At 40.3% G+C, this 24,638-nt stretch overlaps 1 protein-coding gene across 1 annotated transcript in view; it reads left to right on the forward strand.

The window, feature by feature from the left end:
- BBS9 (Bardet-Biedl syndrome 9) overlaps nucleotides 1-24,638 on the forward strand; it is a 417,354-nt gene that overhangs the window by 382,254 nt on the left and 10,462 nt on the right. The window lies entirely within an intron of this gene.

Here is a 24,638-nt window from a genome sequence, read left to right on the forward strand (position 1 = left end):
AGAGTTTTTTTTCTTGGGTTTTTTTTTTTTTTTTTTTTTTAGTTTGAGAGTATGTGCTCTTTTTATCCATTAGTTTCTTTCTTTATGACAAGGAGCTGTGGATGGTTTGTTTTAGCATTTTCAAGTTCAATCCTAGATAGAAAAACCAATGTTGAAATTGGCAACGGATTTAGAAGAATCCTTTTGAATCATATGTGCTTTGTCACTTTTAAATGTGTTAGTTCCTAGTAAAAGAAATGAAGCGTGATTTATCCTCACCGCCGGAATTCCAGACCAGGCTCGGACGTTCAAAATCATGTTCAAAATTAACAAAGTTGTCTCAAAACAACGATGTCTTCCTGACCCTGTTTATCTTAGGGGTATTTAATTTTTAAGAATGATATTCTTTCTTGACTTTATAGCAGGTTAAGTGGCTTTATATATGAACACTTCCATTCTTTTTCAGCACAGTATTTCAAAGTTTATAGTAAGCCGAGTTTTTAAACTTTCAATTTTTGTATGCTTAAGCTTTTTATGACCACGGTGGAGAAAGAAAATATAAACATTTGTGTCCAATTTTCTGCCTGCATATTATCATTAGTATAAATTGCTGCATCATTTCCATTCAGAATTGTAATTTTGATCAGAAGCTCAAATATATAGATACATGCTTATATTAGCACTTTTTGAGGACGAAAATGAAAATGACTAGAATGGTGGAAAGATACAGGAAAATGATAGCATCTTTTTATGAAACAGGAATGTAGGTGGTCTAATTCGCTTCACTGTGGATGCACTGATAAAAAGGAGTTGCTATTCATGAAATAATAGACCTTTTGTATCCATTTCATCTTTATTATTTCAATTATCTAAATGCACATGGTAAATGACACTGCTTCATGGGCGTGGTGCGGGCAGGAGTTCAAAGGCCACATCAGCCAGAGCCCTGGTGACTGAAATGGAAGAGCCCCCCACCCCTCGCCCTACCACGCATTTCCTCTATACTAAGTTCACTTCATCCAGCAACTTCATAACTTTTATGGGAGAAATTAGAAGGCTCAATTACCATCATTATGTTCCCTCCTTTGGCACTCACTTTAAAGCATGGCCAGCTTAGGGACTGGCTAGATGGACGGAATAGAATTCGGTGCTAACAAGGAGCTGCTGTTGAAGGCGAAGAGAGTTTCCATGAAAAGCCTAAGTCACAATCGCTTTAAGCGTTAAGAAGTAGAATCGGTTTATTTCAGGGTGGAGTGAGATGGGAAGGCTCTACGGAAGACTTTCGTTGCAAATGTAGGGCCCTGAGTCCCCATCCCAGCTCCGCTGCAGGTTGGGGCTGGTCATTCTTCTCTCTGGGACTCGGGGGATGGGGTTTGGCTAGTTGGTTAGTTATGTTTCTAGCTCAGGAAGGCTGTGTCAGCAGGAGTTGTGTTCCATGATGGGGCAGTATAACCAATGCAGCCTCAGATTTTATTTCCTCTCCAATTTTACCTAACCTCTGAGGACTTCATGGGGGTTCTACGTGTTAAGTGTTAGTCCTGTTGGCACTAGGAGGAGCCAAAGTCACGTGTGGACCGCTTATGGGGCAGTCAGGTACTGGCTTTCTCCTAACTTGGACTTCTTGCCCTTTGAGCCTAGTATGTCTTCAGAAGGCGGGCTCTGGGATATAGAGTCCGTTGGTCAGAGTCCATTACACTCAACTCATTATAAACAACCTGAAGCAACTGAACCATCACTAGCCATCATCTCCCTTCACGAGGTAGCGTGGCAGAGTATTGGCATAAACTTGTACCAACATCGTTCAATTGCCTTTCATAATAGATATTTAATTCTGCTGGAAGAAATTTTTAAAACTAATAATTATTAATGCACTTTACTAACCAGACTGTTTAGATGTTAAACTTCCTAATTATCTATTCGAAAAATTTTTTGCCTTCAGGGTTTTTCTTCGTTTTATTTGTAGAGTTTTGACTTAAATTGTTTTGACTGTATCTTATATTAACTGAGGTTTTTAAGATCTAATTTGAACACCCATCCTCTGCCTGGGCCCTGTACACAGCTCTGACAGGGAGGTCTTCCATCTGTTTGAAAATCTCTAGTGAGTGAACAGACTCACTCCCTAGAAGGTGTCCTGTTTTTTTTTTTTTTAAATGACTTTATTTTTTAGAGCAGTTTAGGTTCACAGCAAAATCGAGAGGAAGGTACAGAGATCCATGCCCCCATACCTGCTGTCATATACCCCATGTATTATGTACCCACTAATACATAGCCTAACTCTTCATCAACACCTCCCCATCAGAGCAGTACATGTTTTACATTATCGATCACTCTACATGGACACATCCTAATTACCACAAGGCTATAGTTTACATTAGGGCTCACCCTTAGTCTTATATATTCTGTGAGTTTGGACAGATATGTAATGACACATGAATCCACCAGTGTAGTATCATATAGAGTATTTTCACTGCCCTAAAAATCCTTTGTTCTCTGCCTGTTCATCCCTCCCTACTGCCCCTACCCACTCACCCCCAACCCCTGGCAACTATTAACCTTTTCACTGTCAAATTTGCCTTTTCCAGAAGGTCATAGAGTTGGCACCATACCACTATATGTGGCCTTTTCATATTGTCTTCCTTCATTTACCAATATGCACGTAAGTTTCCACCATGTCTTTTCATGGCTTCATAGCTCTTTACTTTTTAGTGCTGAATAATATTCCATTGTCTGGATGTACCAGAGTTTATTTCTCCATCATCTATTGAAGGACATCTTGGTTGCTTCCAACTTTTGGCAATTATAAATAAAGCTGCTCTAAATACCCACATGCAGGTAGCTGGAAGAATTTAAATTTGAATTTTGGCACTTTTATCCTAGACTTTTTTTAATAATTATTTTTTCCTATTATTTTAAATCATAAAGCCATAAACCATAAGTCTGAAATCTTGCTAAAAATGTTTGGCATTTCAAGCTTGTTTTTCTCAATAAAGTTATGAGATATTTTTTGCCAAAACAGACACTGAGGTTTGCTGTGAAAGCTGTTAAAATATAATTGAAGCCTGTCGTATTTTTGAGTCATTTGAAATTTTTCGCATTTTTCCCAAATGGTCTGGTTTCAAATTTAGTCAGCTTTGAAAACTGATCACCATCACCCATGTGCTCTTGCAAAATACATTTGAAAGAAGTAGTATCCTACCTATCCTATACAAATAGACCGAAAAATGGAGTTAGTAATTTGATAATTTAACAGGAAAATCATTCTCTTTTAAGTGACAGTTCATTTACTCTGGTCGACCACTGGTGAGTAATAGGATGGACTATGAAGAAGCAGAGGGGAAAGTTATACCGTGAGCTTCAGCTAATGCCAGCGACAAAGATGAAACAGCGAGCTCTCAGTCCTACGTGTCATCATCTCATACTGCCACCCTTTAAAAATAGACGAGGATGACCATGTAAATAAGAACCTGTAAAAGGCAAAAGCAAGAGAATATAGGAATGTTGTATATTGATTCGGGCATAACAAATACAAAACCAGTCATTGGTGAGGAAAGAATTTTGGAATAATCTTTAGAATTCTTTTTAATATGTTTTTATAAAATTGGCAGTGGGAAACTTTTTCCTGTGGAATATGGTGTTAGAGCTATACATTTTCAAAAGAGAAGGAAGGAAATGGTCCCACTATGTAATAAAAATCAGTATTGAGATCGAAGCAACTTTTATAAATCGTACATTTTAGAAGGATATATAATATACTTTCCTGGCTAATAGGCCTAACAGTCAGATATGTAGAAATGCAGACATGGAAACTGAAAAATTTTAATCAATTACATCCTTTAGAGGCTAAATCTTTGGATTGCCTGATCTTTGATATGAGAAAGAATTTTGCCAAATTTAGTCTTTAAGATCAATAGCCCCTTGTGGGAATTTCTAGCTTTTAGCTGCCTTTTGATTCTCATAGGATTCATCTTGTACTCTTTCGGTGCTATTAAGATGCATCTACCTAAGTCACTAGAATCCATCCTTGCTTCCCTTAAAAGAATCTGCTTAACTCCTGTAATCTGAAGAATGGGTTTCACCTTTTAAGTAGGGGTCACTGCACAAAGGAAATGATTCCTCATATTTTCTTATATCCTCACCTCCCTCACTTCTAGAGTACAGGGAAGAATGGTAGAATCTTGTTCATTCAGCAGTTATTCGTCGAGCGCATATATGTGCCAGGCACTATGCTAGGTACTATCGCATAGTCGTGGCACTTGTGGAACTTTCTGGAATTTTTAACAGACCTCTCAGAGATGGCCTACAAGGCTAAAAACCTTTTTCCTCAGAACACCAAAACAAATATGATCTCAGTGTAAATGGCCTAATGTTACAAATAGGGACATATCGTCAGTCGGTCCCTATTTTGTGCAGAGTGCTGATAAACTAAATGTACTTATTTTGCCCTATTCAGAGTATAATTTACCTAACTTATCTTTTATATTTTAAAAACAGGAGATAGTTTAATTGAGCTGATTAGTTCATAGTAGATTAGATAGGGGCTCAGTCACGTTAGCTGCTGATTCCAGAGCTTCTGTGCCTCTGCAGGTGGCCATGGGGAGGAGGGTGTTGGCTCTGTTCTGACACCAGAATCACTGACACATGTGGACGGACTCTACAGTTCGGTAACGAAGGCTAGCAGAGATTTCTCCTGTGACGGAGACTTCTCGGTGCTTCTAAATTGAGTCTCAGAGACGTTAACATGTTTTGGAGAGAGGTATATAATCCAATCAATTAGATTAACTGTAAAAGGGAGAATAACAGGACCTGCTTCATTAGTAGGTGTGAATATGACCTGAGAGGACACATACCCAGGGCCTGGCCGGGGTGCATGCGCGAGGGCCCAGAGGGTGGTGAGGCCTGAAGCTTATGCGATTTGGGGGGGGGGGCAATGAGAAAAAATAGAAAATTATGAATTAAAAATACATCAGAATGAGGAAAGTCTCAAATTAAAATATTTAAAAGCCAACAATTGTCACAAACATCGCAACATCCAGAATGATAGCATAATTGGTTTTCATTAATTAAATGCTGTATCTTTGATCTGCATGCATACTCTTGGCCACCTCATCATATGACATTTTGTGTTATTTTTTTCTGTGGAGAGAATAGGAAGATAATTTTGTCTTTTCTCTGGCATGGTCGATTAAATGAACCTGTTTTGGGTTTTTATTTTTGCTGTTGGTAGTTTTATAAAGCACGTTTAACTTTACAACTTGTTATTGGTATTATGTAAAATTTTAGAGTTCTCAAATTTAGAAAAAACTTTATTAAATTTATTTCAGGGCTCTTCAAATTCTCTTGTGAAATAATAAATTCTAAGTATTCTTTGAATTGACAGTACTCACTAACTAGTTTGTCAGTGATATCCTCGTTTTAATGGAGCGTTATGAGTTTTATGTAATCTTCATCCATAGCAGTAATTTCATGCAAATGGTAAAAAAAAAAGCAACATCTTTTTCTATTCTTCTTTATTTGATGGATTATCAAGAAATCTAAGAGCCTGTTCATGACTTCTATTTAAAATGTATCTTTTCTTCTTAAGGAATTAATGATTTTTGCGTGCTTAGAAAAATGTTTTGGTTACAGTTTGCTTCTTTATGGCAGAAGATGCACTGGTTGCATACAAAATTATATGAAATGTCCTTATTCGGTGCATTTGTAATTCATGTGCATTAGAACTTTCATTATGATCAGTGTTGGTGAGAAACGAAACCTCTCCTTAACACTTCAGATTGGAAGGACTTTCTGTAGAGTAGCTTCTGGCTCCGTACATTTCACATCTTGTTTCCCTTCCGCTGCCCACATACTGCAAGTGTCAGGAACCGTAGACTTATTCATGTCACACATACCTGTCTGACCCACACTTTTCACTCACGTGGGGTGCGTCAGCACAGAGCTGTGGGAGGGTGCTCCGAAAAGCCAGTCCCACCAAGACAGCTGGGAGCTTACACTGTGGACCGTGGAATTAGACCCTACTACGTCCAAATGACATGTGTCCCCAGCTCGATTTCCCGTAGGTCCGCGGTTCTCAAAGTGCGTGTAAGGAGTGGTTTGCAACCCTCCTCTCACCTCAGGTGACGTTTGGCCATGTCTGGAGACACTTTGGAATCTAGTAATAGTGTCCAGGGATGCTGCTAAATACCCCTCGATGCACAGGACAGCTCCCGTCAAGGGGAGGTATCCGGCTCCAGATGTCAACAGTGCGAGGCTAGGAAACTCTGACTTGATGGAGTCCCCGAAAGCCACAGCCATTCTAATGTCACCTGACGTGAGCAGCGAGCAGTCTGACAAAAGGAAGTCAAAGTGGAAGCAACTGCAGTCATCATCGATTGCAGTTAAAATATTTTACTTTTACAAATTTCGGGGAATAACGGCTCCATGAACATATTTCTTGGTCTCAAAAGGGGCCAGAAGAGTAAGGTACCCTGAAGCTTCAGCTTCATTCATTTGAGGTGAATCCTCCCCCATGCAGTGTGCTGGATCTTTTCTCCCTTCCCGAGTCCTCCACAGCTAGAAGGTTAGTTTTGCAGAGGAGATGAGAGAAGCCCTCTAAACACTGAGCAGCGAGACTCTGACAGTTTTCTAACTGAATAACGGTCTCCTGAGACAGGAGGTACCAGCATCCCACCCTCAGTTTGCACCTGACGTCCTGATGTATCTCCCACTGATTCCTCATGGGCCCGCTTCTGGTCGGTGGCGTGGGTTTCTTTGGCTGGGGGGATGGTAGCCCTTCTTATACTTTCCTTCATCAGACGTTTTCTCAAAGGTTTTTGTCTTGACTATATCTGAAACCCACCGTAGCTCTTTAAAATAATGTCTTTCCCCTTCTGATAGTAAAAGCGACCCATGTGTATGGAAGAAAATTTAGGAAAGTACAGAAAATATTAAAAAATTAAAAGATCTGAAAACGACCATGACTGATAAGTTATGACTGATCGGTTTTTGTGTGCTTCCTTCTACTGATTTCCTGTGTGTGTATTTAATTGCTATATCGTATAGTTTTCTGTCCTCATTCTTGTTTTTTTTAAAAAAAATTTATATTTATTTTATTTATCATGATGGTACTTTGTCATTAAATATTTTGAGAAAAATATGTTTTTTTGTGGCTATAATATGAATATGTGATACTGTATTCGATGACTATCTTAATTTATAGAAGCAGCTTTTTCTTGTTAGACGTTACATCTAAACTCCCCCCTCAGCATTCCCACTTCTATAAATAATGCCGTAATGTATGTTCTTGTACATAAAACTTTGACTATGTCCTGATTCTTTCTTTAAAATAGATTCCCAGAATTGGAATGACTGGGCTAAAAAAAAAAAAAATGAACATTTAAGGTACTTGAATCCAAATTATCAAATTACTTTCCAGGCCACGGTGTAATTTAAATTTTATTCCTAATGTCATCTTGATGGTCAAGAGGAAGAATGTAAACCTTCATGTTCTAGTTTAATGAGAAAATCAGATCTCAGTCAAAATAGCTATTGTTATATACGATGTATTAAACTGCCCTGCCAAGAACATGTAATGTTGGGCCTGAAGGTGACTTTGGACACTGCTTCGTTTCATTTGGATCTGAACCAAGGCCTACAGAGGTAAAGTTACTCACCTGAGGATGCACAGTGGGTTGGTGTAGCGATGGTGAGAACCAGAAGCACTCGTGTCAGCACTTAGAATTTACAATACTAGACATTTTATGTGGTTTTCAATGTAACTAATTTGAACATAGTCACCCTATAAGACAGGCAAGGCAAGGGTTACAATGGCCATTTTACAAGTGAGCAAACTGAGGCCCTAATAAATTGAGAGCCGTGTGCACATCCCTATAGCTATTGTGGTCGAGTTTGAACACTCCGCTTCATCAAGCCAGTGTTCTCAGTCTTGGCAGTACTTGAGAGTCACTGGAAAAATACTGATGCCTGGACTCTATCTCAGACAAATTGATTAGAACTTGCGGGATAGAGGCTAAGCACCTACATATTTTTTAAAGCTCTCCAAAGGATTCTAATGGGTAGCCTGAGTTGAGAACGCTGCACTACATCTAGGATAGTATAAAGCTTCATCTCTCCTGCCACCTCTGATCTTTCGGTCTTGCCTGTAGCCTGACGATGAATGAAGAAAGATTCTGATGCCTTCTTGTCTTGTGACCATCACTGTAATTTCTGCCATGAGCTGGGACTGGGGAGTGACATCACAAGTGTCCTTGCTGTCTTGTCATGATCCCATATTGCCATTCCACTCATAGTTTCTAAAAAGTATATTTTCATTAAAGACACATGAAGATAAGAGCACAAACAAGAGTTAGCATTAGGGTATAAACGCTAAGTAATTATAAAATTACTTAGTAATTATAAATTACTACGGCATTGTAAGTATTCCAAGATATTTTTCTAGCAATGGTTATCCCCCGCCTGTGAAGAGAAACATGGATTATAAACAGCATTGCCATCAGTTAACCTCTTATTTTGCTAGGCTTGGAATTAACTTAGAAACCTTCCAAGTTATACTCAAAACGGTATGGGAGCATAAAGGCAGGAAGCCAGTGTGGCTCTGTGGAGTTTGTATGAGTTTGCTAGGGCTGCTGTAACAAAGAAGCACAGCCTGGGTATCTTAAACAACTGAAATTTATTGTCTCATAGTTCTGTAGGCTGGAAGTCTGAGATCGAGGTGTTGGCAGGATTGATTTCTTCTGAGGCCTCTCCCCTTGGCTTGCAGATAGCCGCCTTCTTCCTGTGTCCTCACGTGGTCCTTCCTCTGTGAGCAGGCATCCTTTGTGGCTCTTTGAGTGTCCAAATTTCTTATTTTTATAAGGACATTGGTCAGATTGGAGTAGGGCCTATCCTAACAGCCTCATTTTAATTTAATCATTTCTGTAAAGGCTCTATCTCCAAAGAGAGTCACATACTGTAGTGTTGGGTATTAAGATTCAACATATAAATTTGGGGGAAATAATTTAGCTCATAACACCTCTGAGCCTTGTAAAGTGTTGAAAAATAATGCCTATCCTTGTTCATCAGTTGCTCAGGCTTTGGGTTGGAAGAGTTTAGACCTGGGGCAATTTTGCCTCCCATTTGGCAATGTCTGGAGACATTTTTGGCTGTCATCACTAGAGCGAGACTTTGCTAATGGCATCTAGTGGGCAGAAGCCAGAGATGCTGTAAATATTGTACAATGTACAAAACAGCCCCTAAATGGCAAAGAATTATCTGATCCCAATGTCAGTGGTGTTGAGGATGAGAAATCCTGAGGTACAGAGACCTCAATTTGAGTCCCTGTCATGGTACCTAAGAGAAGCGTGACCTCGTGACACACTCCATCTCGATGAATGTCCTCATCCGTAAAGTCCTCATAGTGGGTTAACTGAGATAATCTATTACAGCTCTTAGCACATGGCCTGACTCCTGGGAGGCTCTCAACAACCTTTAAGTGCTTTATAGATTTCTCACCCACAGATGCCTCACTTGAGAGCTCAAGTAGGAGTTGGAATTGGGAGGCGTCCAGCATGAGGTAAGAGGGAGGGCCATGCCAGGCGCAGGCAGGTAATCGGGCCACAAGGAGGCAAAGGCTAGGATTTGCAAAAATATATTGAGTACCATATTTTCTTTGGATGTTTTCCAGTTTCAAATACGTCTACTTCATTGGGGGGAAATGTGGCTTGAATTAGGGACAGCCCTTTCTCTGAATGCAAAAGGTTACATCATGCATTTCCAGTATCTGCGCAGCCTACATCTTCTTCCTTGAAATCATTTAGAAAGAGGGTTGTCAGGCACATCAAATTTCCCGCTCAGTGTCAGGTCCAGAAGGTCCCAGAGGAGGAGGGAGAGGTGGAACAGAGCAAGCATTTCTTCAGCGGGGAGGACTGTTTGACATGCACCAAGACTCCCAGAGTTTCCTGCTAATTAAAAAGCATTAGAACGCATCTACACCAGGACTACGCTGCATTTTGCAGAAAGGTTCACCTGAGCGATGAAGTTGCAGTTAGCTTCCCCTAACCCTGCTACGCAAAGTGTGGCCCACAGGCCAGAGGCACTTGCTTCATAGGGAGCTTATTAGAAATGCAGAATGCGGGCCCCCTGCCGAGGACCTAGTGAAGCAGAACCAGCACTGGGGTACTCGCCCCCCTCCCCAAGGTGACTCTGGGGAGCTCCACCCTGTGTCTGTTCTGGCTCCCTCTCCCCTTTCCTGGAATCTTGTCTTCTACCTTCTTTCATGCTCCACGGATCTCTTGTACTTTGGTTTTTAATTGTGAGCCACCTCAATCCTTTTTCGGTCTCAATGAGATGTAAGTATTTAGGAAAGTGTCCTCTGTCTTCCACATCAGCGTTTGGTGTGGAGAAGTTTTCTGTCGGCAAAGTCAGAGCACTTTCGCCTGTATTAGGGAAGATATTTTTGGAACAGCTCAGTGAAGGAGGAGGAAGAGTGGCAAATAGTTTTAACCCAAGTCGATGTTAATAAATAACTACCATTAGTTGAGTATTTATCGTGTATCTTTGTCAACTCGCTGAGTCTTCACAAAATTCTGCATGGCCGTTGTCTTTATCTCCACTTGACAGATTGGGAGTGGAGGTTTGGCATGGCTACTTTCCGTGAATAGGGAAGGCCGTGCTAAGCTTCAAGGGCTTCGCTGGCTGACTATCACCACCGCCAAGCCACCACTCAGAACTGATCTACTAATAAATGGTGACAATTTTGCATACGATTGCACATTGCACAAAGTAAGTAATATCGTGCATTTTGTACACATCTGCTTCAAGATCCTCCCCTCTCACCCTCCACCCCTTTCGACCAGCGCATCCATCCCTACTGCCAGTTCCAAGCGGAACCTGGAGAGTGACACATGCCCAAAGCCACTTAACTCCGCCATATTGCCTCGAGGTTTCTTCTGGAAACTAAGGAAGGAAGTGTTTTAAGTAATCTGCCAAACTCTTTAAATCAGGAAGGTTTTGGAAATTTCCTGCAGCTTTCTGAGGAACCTGCTAAAGGAAAGTCTGTCGACTGGCTGTTTTGTAGTCACTTCCTGTCCAGGTCCTTTAAGCAGAAGGAATTTGACTGGCCGTCCTGGATCAGGTTATGCCCTTTCCACACTGTCCCGCAGTGTTTCAGAGGAAGAAGTGACGTAAGGTGTGCAGTGGAGGAAGACAGCATTGCAGTGAGGACTGTCATTTGAAACGTGATGCTGGCATGCAGCCTCATTCTCTTTCCACGGTGCTCTGAGGGTCCAGCACTAGTTTCTGTGACTGATCGTTATTCAGGGAGGGCCCGGATAGAAAGGAGTCAAGAGCTTCAACTGTGCGAGTGTAGCGAGGGGCTCCAGGGGGAGCCGGGCCTGAAAAGCATCGCACACTTAGCATCCTGGCTCTGCGGCTCACCAGAAACCAGGTCTTGGGGAGTCAGCTCATCTCACTAGGCATTCATTTTGTGAATTCATAGAGTGTAGGTAGTCGTGCATCTCAGGCTTTTTCGTGTAGATGTGTAATAGAGGACATGGCTCACAGAACCGGTTTAGTGAATGGTAGTTCTGATGACAGTGGCGATGTCGAAGACGATAACGGTGAGAACTTAAAAATCATCTGAATTGAACACTAAAGGACTGCGATTCTTCAGCTTCGAGGAGGGAAGTGCCTTAGAAACAATCTCTCAGCAGTTTTTCATGCTGGCTTTTTCTGTGCTCTGATAGGTCAAGTGTGGAGACCACCGGGGCCATCCAAAAGCGGCGGATATGACAATGTACCTGGGAGTTAGCCAGCCTGGGTGTGAGCTGCATCAACCACATCATAGCTCCATAAATATTCACACCGGCCAATCTCTGAGTCTCAGTTTCCCCATCCGTAAAGTGGGGATAAAAATACCAGGAGACGCCAAGGATTTTTTTGTGAGGAATGTGCTTAATAGTGCTGGGCACATGGTTTGATTGCTGTTATTGGCGTTTACATTTAAATGCCAGGCCAGCTCTTCCAAATCTGATTAGAATGTTGTGGGATGGCTTGAGGAAAGGTTTTGCACACTCTCTCTTTGAGAGGCATTTAATGAGCAAGGGAGGTTGTCTTACTGAGGAATGGTTTAGAGGAATTCCTTGCTAACTGGAGCCTAAGATGCAGAGAGAACCTACCTGTCTAGCCTAGTGGACCGTGGAGACAGGAAGCCTTTCTCATGAGTTCAAACTGCAGGATTCACCAGCAGGATTGCTGCTGAGAAAACTGGGAATCTATTGTTTAACTTTTCTTCTCTCCATATGTCAAAGGACCATATATGGTCATCATGGGCCAATCTGGGCAATTTCCATGTACAATAGTTCAATACTTTTAAGTCGGTCTCCTCGATAGCATGTCATTGCTACATGTTTTGTCAACCTGTGTGATCAGAGCTTCTTATTCAGGAAGCTTTGGGGCGGACTCTTGCAAAACAACCCCATGAACACATATGTATCACGTGAATTGTGTGATTCTTTTCTGTTTTTCCCATCGTGCCTGACACAGGAATAGAAATAAGACCTTCTTGATGATGGTTTAATACTTTCTACTTTTGCTCCTGTGGCTTGTTACCCATCTGACATGACTGACATCATTTTTTTTTTTTTTTGGGTGGGGGGAGGAAGTATCATCATTTTCATTTGTGCCTACTGGTTAAGGACTAAACATTCTGATGAAGGGTCATGATCAGAAATAATTGTACTCTGAAGCAAGTAACATCCTATTTTTCTGAAAATCGTTTGGGAATAACAAATAAGAAAAGGAGAATGCAGAAAATATGATCTGTTATCTCAGATTGTTTCTAAAACAAACTGTTTTCCAAAAGTAAAGGTGAAATTTTTTCTATCATGTAATTGCTCTGCCTGCATCAATGCAGTGGGCACTTTCAGCTAGGCTGCAGTAGCAGAAAATTCCCAGTCTCTATAAGTTATAAGAAATACCGTCTTCATTTCTTTTTGGCAGAAAGGTCATTCATTCATCGATTTGTGAACTGATTCAATCATTCAATCAACACTATCTATTAAGCATCTATTGTGCAGAGATGAATGAATCGTGGACCCCGCCTTAAGGAAGTCACACTTGCTGGGCCCACAGACACACGAGTGCATCCACTCTCAGTCACGTGGGGGTCGTGAAGCACAGGTTTGCTAACGCTGAGCCCGATCTCTGCCCGGTTTGGGGAAGATTTTCCTGGGGAGATTTTCCAAGAAGTAAGGATTGAGCTGACTCTTAGAGAATGAAAAAAGAAGTTTAAGCTTGGGTGAAATAAATGAAAAGGAAAAAAGATTTCAGGCAGGGGCAAAAGTACATGCAAAGACACGGAGGTAGGAAAGTGGCGAGCTCATGGAGCCAGAAGGGAAGCAAAGCTGTTCTAGGAGGCAGTGGGGTGCCATCGAATGTCATTAACCGAATGCTCTTTAGAGCTATGAAAGAAAGAAAGAAAGAAAGAAAGAAACTCCTGTGTCTCCTTGACAGACCCATGCTTCCACCCGATTTCGAGACGTGTTTTCATATGTGTTTAATCCCGTATTGAGAAGGGTCTATTGTTCTCTGTTCTGCAGGAAATGCGCCACAGTCAAAACATCACTTGGCATTCCATCCTCCGCAACAAGCGGGGTGGCTGAAGCTGTACTTTGTCTTGTAGTTATGACCCATGACAATTACATTACCAGGAATAACAGTCTTTAGAGCAAGATCCACAAATTTATCACTAGCGTTTAAATCAACGCCCAGTCACTTAAATAAATATCCACTTTGCTAAATGACTTTCTCTGTCAGTGTCAGCGAGAAAAGGCGTGCCTGAGAGCTTTTGTTTGACGTGAGAAATGAAGACTCATGGCGTAGGGACGGGTGAATTGAAAAATTTCTCAAATAGTTAAAATATCGATGCTGTGAAGTCAGTGGAGTATTTATGAACATTTATGTGAAAGCATTTGGCTCCAGGGTGTGAAGTATGTCCTAGTTACCTGGAGGTAGAAAAGAGAAAGGGACCTGTTAGAAAGCACAAAACACATTTTAACACGTGTGTCTGTTTGGAGCAGTTGGGAGTGTTGTGAATGCCTCACCAGGTGGCTTTTTAAGTTCTCCCTAATCTCTAATGCGTCTGCTTTCTTCCCTCACTGCTGGGGAGCTGCTGCTCTCTCAGACCCTGCGGAGGGTATTGATAAGGAAGACCAGCGAGGCTGAAAGGTCTTGAGTGGCCTTTTCCCTCCGTCCACTGGGACGGTCTGCCCCGTGATAGCAGCCAGCATTACGTGTGGTGTACCCGCCGTTTCACAGGTGGTGATTTCATTTCATTCTGTGTCACCGCTCCGAGATGGCCATTGTCATTCCCATTTCACAGAGGGAAACTACAGTTCAGAGGCCTCTAACTTGCCAATGTCGCTTCACTGGTAAGCAGTAGAGTTGGATTTGAACCCAGGCCGTTGGATGCCCAAACCATGTTTTTTTTCCCACCATAGCACACTTATCTCCCTGCGGCATAGTGACTTATAGCATAGGATTTGTGTCCCGACCTCTTAAATTCCTACATCAAGTTTCCTAGAGAACGCTGTTTCCCCACTGAAGCAAGACGGATCCAAAGAGAAAGGTAGAGAGAAAAATGGAAAAACGAACACACAGACAAAACCCTAAGACTTATGCCTAAGACGCTGTGGCTATAACAGAAAATATCCATTAATCTTCCACTACAGACAAGGTAGCTTTGAGCAAGTCTCTTAACTTCTCTGGTTCTATATCTGTAAACTGAAGGATGTTCTCTATGGCTCATCCAGGCTTCGTATTTATAATTCAGATCGACTCGGCACACAGAGTGGTGGGGTTGGGGTACATGGGCGTGGGCTTCACAGGTAGTGCCTAATATAGTTTTGGGGTTTATATTACAGGAATATGGTAGTTGGGGCTCTTTGGGCTACAGTTATAGAAACCCAACCTGAACTAAATAGCTTACGTACAAACTGGGGGATTTTATTGATTTCATGATTGGGGCACATCATGAACTTCGAAGCGGGGCTTCAGGAAGGGATTCTGCGTGTGGGACACTGAGAACCTCTCAGTCCCTGCCTCTTGGCCTCCCCTCTCTGCCTCTCCTGAGTACTCGTCTCCTCTTTCTTGCAGAATATTCTTCTCTGTTTAGCTGTCCTGGTGGCAGAAAATGACCGTCTCTTAGATCTGATCGACATTTTGCAGGGACTGCTTTCCCTGGCTTGGGTCCCATTGGACCAATCAATGGCAACTATGTGGAGTCACATAGTTGGGCCTGGGAACTTCTGCTCACCTTCAAGGGTAGAGAAGAACCATAGTTTGTTATTAGCCAGATTGATTCATTCCAGAGGATGAGAACCAAGGCTCCCATTTTTCCAAGGTGATGGCTAAGATGAAGAGATGTCGAAGGACTTAGATACACTCACAGCAAAGGACTGAGTGGATTAAGAGTAGAACACAGATTTTAAGTTTTTGTTCTTTCTGGCTACTTGAATGTATTTCATTAGCTCTCAGGGAATCTACTAATTTGAGTAGACTCTGTAACTGCTTGGATGGGTAATTCTAAGTACTAGATGAAGGAATCTAAAAGAATTCCATCTTTCCTCCTCTCTGAAAGATGTCTGTCTTTTCCAATGCACACTCAATTGGTCAAAAGTAAAATTAAACTGAAATTATGCCTTCCATAATACACTCTCCTTCAAACGCTGACTTTATAAGACTGTTGGAAAAGATTTTATCAGTTTTAGAGGTGAGGAATAAATAGATCCCACATTTGTCGTAAACCTTAAACCTCATATCTCTCAGCTGCAAGATGAGGACTACAAGGTATCATTGTCGCTTTCTTAAAGGGCCTCGTGTCTCTACCAGAAGGATGTGATCTTGCTGGAGGGACCCAGGCACTTGGAACTGGGGAAGACATTCCTTTGTGTGAAACTTAGCTCAAACATGCTCTGTCACGCTTGATGGACTTGTTTATGGGCTACTTCCTCTCCACCCCAACCAGCAGGCCCATGGCTGCATTTCACAAGCTATTAAAAACACGAGCGCTCTCTTTTTTTGTGCGTGTGGCATCTAACCATTTATTTTGAATATTACATATTTGGAAAAGCATTCAAAATAGAAAATGATGGCTTTGGGGGATTCTGACTATGCCCTGAGCAAACTAGATCTATAATCTGAAACATGTTCACATTATGCAGGAATGATGACCAGGGTCTGTTGCCATGATTTTTTTCAATACTTGAAAGGTTCGTTTTTCTGTTTTTAGGGAATTATGTTTTGATTTCTGTTTTCCATAGACAGTAGCAGACACTCACCTCCCTTAATCATTCATGACCTCCCCTCACTGTTTTTATTTTGGCTCCAAAGAGTTCCTCCTGCTCCAAAAATACCCTCCAGAGCATCCAACATTTTTCTCAGTATCACTTAAACCAACACAATCTTTTGTTAAATTACATTCTTACAGTTTATGAAACGTTTTTAGGAACATTTTATCATTTGATCCTCTCCTAAACCCTGCGAAATAGTTTATTATTCTCATCTCCATTTTACAGATGAGGAAACTGAATCTCTGAGTTCCAGAAGGTCGCACAAGGTGAGATTTGCACTCAGGGCCCTACGTCTACAGAGCCTGTGCTTCTTAATCTTTCATTCATTCATCCATTGACCCATTCACCCATTGAGTTACCCATTCACTCATTCACTCACTCACTCATTCATTCATTCAAGTTTAGTAACAGTAATGTGGCAAACAGATAAAAGGTAGATGCTCCAGAGGTTCACAGAAATCCAGTGGAATGGGACAGGCCTTCTGGTAGGGTTAGTACATTGGGTTTGCTTGAGGAGATGTTAGCTAACTGTGGGTGTATCTGATAGCGCCCCACCTGCCTGCACTGCAGCCTATTCAAGCTCCCATAGGTACTGTGCATGTGTTGCTCTTGGCTGGTTGTGTTTTTTCCAATTAAGGCTAAAACTAAGCCGATGGCTGCAGAGCGGAGAGCGGGGGGGACTCGGCCCTTACATTGATTTTGTAAGTAACAATGATATATAGTTTTCTGAAGACCAAGAATGAGAAAGTAAAATAGATGCTGCTTGGAAACATTTGCATAATCGTATTTCATTTTGGGGAATAAAAAGTTCTTTGATTCTGGAATATCATATTCTGTACCTCCTTCCTGTCAAAGTGAACTGTCTTTGAGTTATGTTTCAAAGCTAAATCTGATTGATTTTACAAAAGGGACCTGCACATAAACGTGCACTTTTAATACTTACAGGGGACTCTATCCTCTCCAATGTAACAGCTTTACGATCAAGCTGAGGGAATGAGATACTCCCCAAGGATAGAAGGACTTGATAGACTAATCCAGTTAATGCCCCTGAGTTCAAAATGGGGGTCCCCCAAGAGAGACAGGATTACCAAGGAGGTGGGGGGAATGGCTTCCTCTGCACTCTCTGGCCAGCTAAAAACAGCAGCACAAGTACACGCACCTTTTAAAAAAGTCACAAAGGCAGCGCCCCTCTCAAGCTCACAACATCCCCGTGACAATTTCTGTCATTCTTCGTTTTCCTTCTGTGACTTGAAAAAGAAAACCCGTGCCGTCTTGTGATATGCCACACCCATTCCTGCCTCTTGATTTTTCTGTCTGCCCGTTTCTCTTTTTCTGTTGGAGTAAATGTCTTTTTTTCGAGTTGTTTTGTGCCCGTTTTAAGAATGACTCCACAAATTGCCCACAGACACAAGAAACTGCTTTTTTGTCAAGCCTATTCTTTGGCACCACGATGCACTGATATGGGCCCCACGCCTGCCTGTTTTGAAATGCACAGCAAACTAGAAAAGAAAAGCTATCAGGCAATCCCTAACCTCCAGCCATGACCCCCAGCCCTGATGCACTGCTTTTACCACTGAGAATTGGGGCTGGGGACAGAAGCTGCCAGAATCAGGCAAAGTGAAGCTATGAGTGTATCTTCTACTCTCAAAGTATTATCTTCTGTGTGGTGAAGAGGAGGGGTTATTTATGGACACAACCATTTTGTTTAACGTTTAAAAAGCGGCCTGAAGGGTAATGCAGTGTCCAGTCAATATTCTTGAGATGGATTTCCAGGCGGGGGAAGTAGGCCTGGTCCCTGGTTTCCTCCCGTTTAATGGAGTCATCCTGAGAAAAGACTCATGGGTTTGGCGAACTCACTGCATTCACAGCGAAGTGAGTGCCCTTTTGTCTTCATTCATTGCTTTTAATGTGAGCTCCCTCTGAGTTAATACTTTTTTAGAAACCTTAATAAAGTGTTTGAGAATCTCTCCCTCCTTGGGAGGCAGTACCACATGCAGGATAGAATGGGGCTTTGGAATAGCAGACCTGGCCTCAAAGTTTATTTAGACACTTACTATTTGAGCGAACTTGACCAAATGACTTAATTCTCTGAGCCTTAATTTTTCCATCTTATCTGTAAAATGGGTAGAATAATACTCGTTTCACAAAATTATTCTAAGGCTTAAGGGAGATAATATGTATAATGTGATCAACATTCATTTAATCCTTCACCCCCCCTAAATGTTTCTAAATAATAATTCTAGAAAAAAAAGATTATCTGACTAATCAAATAATAGTGAATTTTTAAGTGAAGTTTGTTTACTAGCATTATAAATAATTTTATATTTTGAAAGAGGGGAATATTTCCTATTTTAATACTAATATTTAATATTAATTAATGTTGATTATATAAATTATGTTATCTATTACACAATATCATGTTATATATTATGTATTGTTATATATTAATATGTTACTATATTAACATAATATGTAATAAGTTAATATATAATATAATAATAAATATATATTACGTGATATTGATTAATATTAAATATTTCAATAGTACTATTTAATATTTTAATAGATAATGTTTTAAAAGAGGGAGAAAAATTGAAAGAAATTAAGCCAAGAACCTCTTACTGTGTTTAAAAATATTTCAGTTTTCATTTATCTATTTATATCCGGCTTTGCTTTTTCGGTCAAGGGCTTCCTCTCTCTGGCAAGCATGGACCATCGTGCTGAGTTGATACTGTGTTTCGTATTCACAACTTTTAGACAGGAAGAACATTAGGAAGAATGTTCTCATCTGGTTCTGATGAGAATACATTGCCTATTTTTTAAAATTTTCTTTCTGATTTGATAAAACAAGAAGGAGTCCAGAAAATCTAGAAGCAGCCTGGGGAGTTTTGATACAGACATCCCTATTCTGGTTTGGAACCGTGTACAAAGTAGACACTTGTCCCAGATACCACCTCTCTTTGTGACTGGCCTTTGCCATAAAGAAAGGTGTTGTTCAGAATCTAATGTGTTTTGGGGGTCATATTTGCCAGAATAGTCAAACCTTGATAATCCTGGTTCAGGAATATGTGAAATGTGTGAAATTTATCTGGAATCTCAAAGTCTCATTTTTAAGCTACTGCGTTGTTTCCCGTCACATCAAGCTATTTTTAAAACTCAGAGGAGAATGAACTCCTTAGATGTGAGCTGATCTCCTTTACTTCCACTTGATAAACCCTTGGGAACCAGGTATTGAGAGTATCAAGCAGGAGAAAACAGAGGGCCAGTGAGGGGCAGCAGTGCCCATGAGAGTCAACGGCCTGGATTTATGTCCCAGTTCTGACCTCGCTAGCTGTGTGACAGTTGGCAAGTTGACCTTATCTCCCTCATCCTCAGTTTCCTCATTGGGAACCTGACAATGACAAAAGCAACAAAAATGGATGATTTACTTGCCAATTAATATGTCAAAATGACTAATTGGTTGAATATTGGTGTTTTCTGCCTCTGGTTGTTCAAATATTAGTTATTTGCAACTCTTAATGCACTTCAAAAGCATTTTTAAAAGAACATTTGTTTGAAAATCTTTGTTTTGTGACTTCTAGGATAGTTTAGCAAATTCTAATGTACTCTAATGCTTTCTCCGTTTGCCTTTGAGAGTCCTTATATTTCTAATTTATTTTCAGTTATTTGTGAAGATGAAAAGTTAGAAATAAAAGATAAAATAAAACTAAAAGAACAATAACAATAATTGACATAAAATATCAATAAAAATAATGCCTCTTTGGCCAGTATTTCCATAAATTTTATTGCAAAATCTTTTTATTTTTTGTACATTTTTGCTAGATAATATTGAGAAAGACACTAATATTTTATTTTAAAAAAATGGAATAGGGGATAGAAAGCTGAGGAATATTTGTCTAGACTGTTTCTTGTTATTTAAACATTCCAACAGGCATTGTGGTGCCTTTTTCTCAAGACCATTGTTGTATATCTAGATGGCACAGGTCCCTTTATTTCACAGTTAGTAAGAAGGGACAGGTGGACCAACTGCCAGAAAATGTGTTTAAGTTTTTTTCAAAAGCAAAGTATCTAGAAAGTGGTGAAATGTCTACAGAAAATGAATTAAAATAAAAATCCTAATTAGAAAGCAGGAAATCATTCTAGGATACACAGACATTCATATGTGAATTACTGATGAGAAACGAGAATTTCTGAACCACTTTACTTTCAATCAGTTTACTTAGAACTGGACATAAAAATTTCAAACACAGAAAATAGTGCCAGATAGAGTAGGCAGAATTGGCTAACAGTAAATATAATACTTGAAAACCAGTGGTCTGGAAAATGGACAAAAATGCAAAAACACGCGTAAAATTTTGGGGTTCTTTCCGAATTAAAAAACCTGCGAAATGCATAAAAACTTATAAAGAGTACCCAAACTGTTCAATAACACCCAAATGACTATCATGTACTAACAAAAAAATCCATGTCCGGAAATATTCATTTTTATCTAATTAATCATTTGGCCAATTTGTTATTTCATCCAATTTGTTTTAAAACAATTTATATGTAGTCATAAGTTCCTGCCTTGCATGATGGTCAAAGAGGATAAAATAGATGTTTATAAAGTAACGATCAAAACAGACAGTTAATAAACATAGCTCTTCATATATTTTGAGGTTCAAAAAACTTGATAGCATGCAAAAAAGCATAACAAAAAAGTGTAACAAATTGAAATCAGCTTTAGGATTTGAGGATCGTTGGAGAACAGTTTCTATAAATTATCATATTCAGTATGTCTGATGTTTGCATACTTTATGAAACTGTTCTCTCTAGCAAAAAAGAGAAATGCACATGCAGTTGATTCAATTCTAAAACTCATGACTTATTTGTCAATTTACACCACAAATCTTTGATAAGCCTTGTTAAAGGAGGTAAAACCAGATGCTCATCAGCTTCAGACTGTTCCCTGAATTCTCTTCCTGGCCATCCCGCCCTTAGTTTATGGGGACCCACCGTGACCAGCACTTACTTGTGCCACGAACTATGACATTATGTGCAATAATATCAGATTTTTTGGTTATATTACTATAACTATCGGTTTATACACGTATACATATATTAGCTGAGCCAAGTTGACGCTCATGATTCTTTTTCCTGTTTTTTTTTTAATAACTTTGTGCTTTTTCTATAGTTAGTAATGGTCTCATTTCCCACTCCAAGGAGAACTGTCTTTGGTCCAGTGGCCCACTGGTCACCTGGGGAGTGCCCTCTTTTCTGCTCTTGCCTGCTGTGTCGTCTGTTCTCTGGATCCTGTTTCTCTCTCTCTTTTAGGTTTTACGTCCCCATTTTGGTGAAGTGTATCCTGCGAAACACCCTGGGAAAAAAGCCCGGGGTATGCGCGTCTTAAAATATCTTTATTTTATTCATGCACTTGATTTATGGTTCACCAAGATAGGATTCTGGAAATTTTTTTTCACTCAGCATTTTCAGGCCTAATATTGCCTCTAATATTGTTATGAGAAATCTGATGTCATTCTGTTTCCCAGTCCTTTATGTATAACATTTTTTCTCCTCTGGAAGCTTTTAAGATCTTCTCCTTATTGTTAATGTTCCAGTAAATTCATGATATTATGTTTTGGTGGAGCTTGTCATTTTATTTTATTTTTTTAGTTGTGCTGGGCACACACTGGGCCTTTCCAATTTAGAGTCTGGGAAATTTTTCTTATATTATTTCTTTTCTTATATTCTCTTTTTTTTTGGGGGGGGTGATGGGAAATTGGACTTCCTGAATAAATTCTCGATCCTATCTTTTCTACTCTATTATATATACTTTCAGTTTTTTGTTCTACTTTTGGAGGGATTTGTTTGACTTGACATTTTAACTTTCTGCCGACTAAAAATATTTAGCTATTACACTTTTAATACCCAAGAACTCTTGCTTCTTCTCTCATTATTCCCTTTATATAGCAACCTGTTCTTGTTTCATAGTTTCTTTGAAATTCTCTCTTGCTTCCTGAAGTATCTCTGTTACGTCTGAGTTCTCTTTTGTTCTTTTATGCCTTGGTCTTCCTTGCTTATCTTGGAGGCTTTCCTCAAATGTCTAGTGTCCCTTGGCTGTCTTTCATATGTAAGAAGTGGGTTACTAAGAAGCTGATCGAAAGAGATATGTGTGATGCCTCCTCGTGGTGTGATCTAGCTGCTAACTGGCTCTTTATTTCATTGGTGACTCAAATGTCAGTATCTAATAGATCTTTTCAGTGGGACGGTGCCTCCAAGGAGAACCCTCCAATCCTCTACCTAGGAGTTTTAAACTTGGCGGCTGGTGTTCAGAGGTTAAGTAGGAGAGGAAGCCTGGGGGTATCATCGTTCAGTATTCACTTGATCGTTAAGTTTTTAGTCTGTTTTTTTTTTTTTTTCTGGATATCGGGTCCTTGTTTCAGGAGCCTCTTTAGTTTGTTTCCCCAGAGACCATACTTTTATCTCTGATAAGGGAAGTGGTTCAATCAATAAGGATGAAACCTGGAGTTATAATTGACTCCAGCATATACTTCACATAAACCCCCTGTTTTCAGGCATCCTCTCCCCCAGCCTGCCTTCTGGGTGTTTCCAGTGTGTGAGCATCTCCAGAGTTTCACAGTCGTTTGGCTTGCTTCTCATCGATAGCGCCACCTAGAGGCACTTATTTTAACCCTCCTGCACTCTGTTGGGGCCATCATCCGCTTTATGCGTATATTACAGTAAAAGGCTATATATGTCACCGAATACTATTGAAGACAGAGTTTGTGTTTCTGCTTTTCATCCTATTTACTGTCTGGAGATGATTTTTTAAGGGATAAGGAGATAGAAATGTCTTTCCTGTATCATCTTGAAAAGTGAAACTCTGGTGTTAACGTTTACGTCGGAATATATCAGGAATGGAACACTGCTCTCTGGGACTGTACAAATGAATACCCGCACACTAAAGAAACTGAGCACACCCTCTTTTTTCTTTATCGGTTTGATTTTCATGGAAGTTTGAACTTGTGCGGACTATTGACCCTGAGTTTAGTTGCTTTAGACCATCAACATCAAGTTAGCCAAAGACACTAAGTATTTCTGGGAGAGTAACCGGTGATGAGGCAAACAGCACCTCCTGGTCAGCGGGCCCTTCCCTGAGAGGGTTTCTGTCTTTAAGGTCAGTGCCCCCTGCTGCTTATGATAATTTACAAGAATTGATGCCCTTCATCTTTGTTTCCAATCTCTTATTCTGGTGCAAAGGGAAAAGAATTCATTTTCTAATTATTTCAAAGTGCTGTTGCCGATCATTCCTTATGAACTATGTGAACTTGGACGAGTCAAACGATTTTGCAAATTCAGTCTCTTCTCTCATAAGCCAGAGAGACCAGTGCTAGAGTTATAGATAATATTAAATGAATTAAGAACTTAATTCATTTATTTATTTAACAAACGTGTCTTAAACTCCTTTTAAGTGCCAGGCATGCTTGGCAATGCAAAAATGAATAAGCCAAAAATCCTTGATAGCAGTTTGCAGGGGAGGGAAGCACAGGAGTGATTATTTGGGTATAAAGTGGTAAGTGCTGGGATAGAGGGATGCATTATGTAAGTATAGTTGAGAAACAACTAGCCCACCCTGGGGGTGTGGGAACATGTCAGGGATTGCTCTTGAGAGGGTGACACCTGAAACTTGAGAGGCATCTCTTAAAAGGAGAGTAGGAACTACTCAGGTGAAGAGGAAATAAAAGAATGTTCGTGTCTTGGAGGCAGTACAAGCAAAATTACAGAGCTAAGACTCAACTTTGTTTGTACAGGAAAGTGAAAACGATTTCATGTTAATGAATTGCCTGACAAAGACTCTGACACTCCTGGAATGTTAGTCACCTACCTCCCTTCAGCCCCTTAGTGTGGTCTTATTAAAAATTCAGGGGGTCCTCAATTATTAGAGTCAATCTGTTATATGATTCAGGTATAGCCACTGCGTGTGTGTGTGTGTGTGTGTGTGTGTCTGTACCCATGTGTGTAGGTGAGCTTGTGCTTTGTCAACTATGGCTGATTTCACATAGGTGTTGTTAGAAAGCCAGTTTCTCCCTCTTAGCAGTTCGATTTGACCTCTGCCACTAGTATATTAGATTAGAGTATAATCTAATATGCATGTATCTATTATACACACAAATATGCACTAATGTGGTCTATTAGGTTTCACTGTGCTGTGCTTCTCTATAAACTCTCTGTATAATTCTCTATGAAAACAGCTGTCATGTTCTATGAAAATCCTTGTGCTCAGGCTGGTGCCACAACGGAGACTTTTTCTTAGCACCGAGCTAGATTTGCCTACTCATGAATTCCCTGAAAAGGCAT

Source organism: Pteropus alecto, unplaced genomic scaffold, assembly GCF_000325575.1.
Source record: "Pteropus alecto unplaced genomic scaffold, ASM32557v1 scaffold21, whole genome shotgun sequence".
Taxonomy (NCBI): Eukaryota; Metazoa; Chordata; class Mammalia; order Chiroptera; family Pteropodidae; genus Pteropus; species Pteropus alecto.